We start from the raw sequence: 5,775 nt of genomic DNA, 5'->3' as shown, positions 1-5,775 counted from the left end.
TAAATATACTCACACAAAAAATTATAATTATTAATGAGTGTCAACTTTGAAAGTGATTTTATTGACATGGATAACACTGAGAATGATGCATGAAGATAAGGTAATTAATTACATAAATTTGGCATAGTGTTTTAGTTAAACAAACAAGAAAATCATATTAGGACATGTCAATGTCAAAATGTTCCTCAGCAATTTTTTAAATGTACACTTCTATTTGGATTTAAGTCACAATTTATCATAATTTTACCTTACTAAACCAGTCCTTGCATTCTTAGTGGGCCAAGCACCAGAGCTGTGTAGTTATCGCTATATTATATCTGTTGATCAGATCTCATGTTAAAATCTTATTGTAAAATTACAGTGAGCACACCAGACCTAGATATGACCCCATTTTTTTTTTCTATATATTTTTTTTTATCAGATTTTGCTTTTTGGTTTTGTTCTTTTCAAAGTACATTTCCTTGAGTGACCTTTGTCCATCAGCCTCGAGTCCACTACCTTTACTTCTTTCTACTTTCTTTCTTTCATTTACTCGTTTTCTCCCTAAGGCCACTAAGTCAGGGAGCTCAGTGTGTGTGTGTGTGTGTGTGTGTGTGTGTGTGTGTGTGTGTGTGTGTGTGTGTGTGTGTGTGTGTGTGTGTGTGAGTAAAAGAGAGAAAGAGAGAAGGGGAGAAAGAGACAAATTACAGGATTGTAAATCGGCTTGATCCAACTGGTAACATTTCTATTTCACAGTGTTCCTGTGTAGTTTGTGAGACGCCCCCCAATATAAACATTTCTAAGATTATGGTGACCTTTTTTTTTTGCTCATTGTATATCATAAAAATAATGCATTTAACATTATTATTATTTAAGAAAAAGAAAATCATTTTTTCAACTCATTTAAGGCGAGAACCTCACTTTCCCACAAGGATTATTTGCTGATCTTTTTATTTAAAATAGATTTGCAGGTCACTAGTATTTATTCTCATGTCCTGACTAAATGTCTAACAATTTTGTGGAAGTCTTTTTCAGGGGTCAGTTATTAGTTCAGTTAACAGGTTAAATGGGAGCATAAGGACGACTCAAAATAAGTCATTTCTAAATTGTTTATACTTATTGTATTTAAAGGCAAAGAAATTGTATTTAAGTATTTATTTATCTTGAAGGTTGTGCTAAAAGACACTGTATGTACATGAAGAATTGATGAGCAAACAGGAACTCATATTAGTAGTATTTATTATTATTCAAATTAGTAGCATGTAAGTATCCATAAATAATAAACTCTTCTAAAAATGGACTAAATATAGATCATGGTCAAAATCGTATTAAAATATGTACAGAATTAAAAACAAAATCATTATCAATCCTCTTCCTTTATAGCATATGTGACAAAAATGTAAAAAAAAATTGAGCGTTTATTTCTGTTAGTTTATTTCTTTAATCAGACAATAAATAAACTCCAGTGAAAAATTATTTGAATCACCGAACATTTGTGTAACTGATGCGCCAAGTCTCAATTCATGCACCAAAAACCGCCATGATGCACACACCCAGCAATTTAAACATAGCAAAAGTTCTGTTTGATGTCCTGATTAGTTACATACAGTTGAACCTTGGATTGCGAGTAACGTTCTTTACAAATGCTAAATTTTTAATAAAATTTTACTTGCATTACAAGCAATACTTGCATTATGAACATCGAGCATCATGCGAACAACACGTGAACAGCTCGCGCTCAACTAAGACAATGGTTCTTTCTCTCTTACTGTGTAAAACAACGGAAGCTCAGGTCAGCTTCCTGGGTATTCGTCCTCATTCGGCGTGTATCACTCACACAGGCAGCATTCGTGAACATTTATTGTTTACTATTGTATTGTGACTACATGTGCACCTTTCCCTCTCGTCTCTCTCAGGCCCGCCACGACTATTTTTTTAAGAGGTCAAGTGCAGGTTAATTTGTTTTATTGTAACTTTATATTGTGTACTGGTCATTGTTATTTGTTTTAGATACATTGTGGACAGCATTTTGTACATAAAATCCCATTAATTACTTTTATATGAATATTTTTGTTTGTTTGTAAAGTATTATCTGAGGTAACGTTATTTCCTATAGGAAAATTCGCTCTGCATTGCAAATTTTCCCAATGGAAATGTTACTTTCAAAAAATTTTTTCATTAGTTGTCCATGCTCTATGGTAATGCACTAATAATAAACATTAATTTGCATAAAGCATTCGTATTTGTCCATGCAGTGTTGATTACAGTATATAAGACTTAAAAATAATTAAGTTAAGGTACATTTAGAACAGATAAAAATTAATTTGCGTTCAGTCACAAGTTTAATTATGACAGTCATGCGATTAAATAGTTTAATCGATTGATAGACCTAATATTTTTTTATATGAGAATGAGATTTGGTTATATACTTCTGATTTGCTTTTTCAGCTCACAAAAAAAAAAGAAAAACACTAAAATGTCTCTTCATATTCTACTACAAAATTCACTCATATTTTTATCTGGAATAGCACATAGAGAGGTGAATGCATGATTATCTCCCAAATGTAGGCACTTTAACAATAATTTATTCATAATGCAACTTCAGGAAAACACAAATGCTCTGCGTTATCTCATTCTTCATCTCATATTTTTTTACCTCCAGTCCTGTGTTCCTGCGTCCTAATGCCAAAGCTGTGTTAATATCAGAGTGGATCGTCCGGATGGAAGCAGCATATGGAAACTCAATCACAAGTCCCTTCAATCACACTGCAGATAAGCAGGCCCATGTCTGACTTTGCTTTATGGCTGTGATACAATTTTAATATCTGTTTAACGTGTAGCTGCTTTTTTAGGTGCTTTTCACGCTCATGCAGGTAATGCAGGAACAATCTTTGCAGTTCCTAGCAGGACATGATTTTTCCACCAACGTCCTCCATTCTGCACGTTTTATTTAAGTGTGCATTGGAAGCACATGATGCCATCCTGAGAAACCTTCAATGCCTTGCTTATTCTGTGGGGTGATGCTATAGATAACTAATCAATGACAGGATGGTGGGATGAGGGCAAGGTCATTATTCATATATAACAGTAAGTGTTTTATTCCTTTTATTTCACAGAAGTTTGAAAAATAACAACATTTTAGTAAACAAAGAATACTATTTAATACTGTTATCTGTTTATGGATAGATATATTGTTGTAGAAGATCTATAACTATGTTTATTGATATCAACAGTCTCTGTTTTATCTTTTCTTAGTCAATAAAAAAAACAGACCATGAACGCAAAAAGTTACAGCTTTAGCTGTTACAAAACAGTGAAACTAGACTATTTATCTATGACTCTGTACCAAAAACCATATTAACGATTTTGCAATTCGTTCTTGTGAATTCACTGTATCTCTAGAAAAGATAATGAACAAATTGATATAAATGTGCACTTCGAATTCAGATCTTCTGACCTATCACAAGTCATGATTCAACAGCGCTGCAGCACAGTATAAAGAACCCCAAATGATTTGTTCTTCTGTACAAAGAAGACTACTACCACTGCTGCTGCTACAGTGTGATGTAGAGAATGTGACTGTTGTGTCTGGCACTTTATTTATTTCTTCATTTTTGTATTGAACGTCACTTACACTTCTTCATCACTCCTGATGGCTCTGTGTCTGGTCCTGGGTTCTCCTCTGTGGCATTTAAGAGCTTTGGTGTGTTACACTCCGCTCTCCATGCATTATTGATCACACACACACACACACACACACACACACACACACACACACACACACACACACACACACACACACACAGAGCGCTTGGTTAAGCAACTGCAGAAGCTCCTTACACACTTTTTCATGTGAAGTATGTATATGGTGGTAAAATAATAAGTTAAGAGGTTCTACTCTGTCTACTGGGGAAACACTACAGGGGCAAACCATAGATTCACACAGGGTCCTAGACCTAACCTTTGCTTTTAGGCCTAAGTGTCTTGGATGGGACCCAAATCAACCAACATAAGAACTAAATAAGGGTCCTTAAGTTTGTCTTTTTTATAAGCATGTATATTGTGGTTTGGTTTGCTCTTCAAAGGGAACCATCTCTTCAAAGTGAACCCTACAAGATCCTACAAAAACTCAGGATAGATCCTAAAAAACTCCTCAAATATCACCTACTTGTTTAGATATTAATGTTACTCAAAGTCTCTTTGAATAATTAATAGTATTTTTGTTTTCTTTTTTGAATCACTTTGATAAAAACAAATAGTAACCAAAGGGAACCAGATAAACTTTATATTGGTTCTACACAGTTCAGGAAATAGTGTTCTAATGTGCTATGGGTACTATTTATTGGAATTGTTTTTGTATAGTCATGTAAGATTACTGTTGTATTTTTTATGTTGTGTTTTTTAACCTAAAGTTTAAAGGTTCATTAGAGAGTTCATAGCTTTCTTAAAGAGGTTCTATGATCTCTGTTGGGTATAAACTGTGTTATAGGGTTCTACAAAGACCCTTCATGCTTGTCTAGAGAAGAAATTTAAAAACAGCCTTCAAACAAATGAACGCTTTGGGAACCCTTTAAGGTCCTACTGTATGTAAATCCCCACAGCAAAAAGATTCCCATTCAGTAAATCAACAAATTAAACAAGTTCTTCAAAGAAATCCCATTCTAAAAAATATTCTGAAATTACTACATTAGGATTTTTTTCCCAAGGAAAATACATTGCTGTAGGGTTTTTTAAAGTATTTAGGACGTTTCCTCAATAGAACAAATGTTCTAGTTGTTAAAGGTTTGTCCATGCAAAGAGTTTTTTGAGTAGTCATTCTGTGTAGAAAACAAAAGCTATTTAAGAAAATATATGGCACATACAAGACAAAATAGCTGACATTCCAATTAAAGCGCAATTTACAAATGTTATGTTTCAGCACAAAACCTCTTAGACTGCTAAAATTAATGGTGAACTTAAAATGCTTAATTAATGATTATATTTTTAGCATCTAACATATGTAGTAAGAACACTCGTGCTGGATTGGGACAAGACAGGATTGTTGTGTCGAGTAAGGTAAAAATGCTGAAAAATCCGACAGCTGAGGTTTGAAGGTTGACGGTTTTTCAATTGGCATTTACCCTTCACTTTAACCTTTAACTTCAGCTCAGGTCACATGCCCCCCCCCATGACCTTTGACCTGTACCTGGAGGCCATGTTGGCTGATGGGAGATAAGATCAGGTTGTTGATTTTTGTTTTTTTTACACACAGTTTAAAGCTAAATGTTTTAAAGCAGGCAAGAGCTAATCGATTGAATCCTATTACAACACAATGTGTGTTTGTGTGGGTGTACCTGTGTGTGTCTCATTAAAGCAGAATTAACGAAATTCAAGATATTTTCTTAAGATTGTGCTGATTATATTAAAATGACATTTGTAGATTTTTTTTACTCAAATTTCATTTAAATAAATATAAACCTATTATCATATAATATAAAAATCTTTCATTAAGTAAGTATTTATTAACTGATTTAACTGATATTATATATATATATATATATATATATATATATATATATATATATATATATATATATATATATATATATATATATATATATATATATATATTTTTTTTTTTTTATGTTTCCACAAGGATGGTTTTAATGGCCGGATGTGTGCATCATGATGGTTTTTGGTGCTTGATTTGAGATATGGTGCATCAGTAAAACAAATGTTTGGTGATTAAAATAGATTTTTCAAGGGAATTTATTGTTTATTGTTTTATCTGCCTAAAGAAAGTATGTCATGAATAAT

This window comes from Silurus aristotelis, assembly GCF_946808225.1.
Source record: "Silurus aristotelis genome assembly, chromosome: 1".
NCBI classification, from domain to species: Eukaryota; Metazoa; Chordata; class Actinopteri; order Siluriformes; family Siluridae; genus Silurus; species Silurus aristotelis.
Note: the sequence above shows the minus strand (reverse complement) of the source record.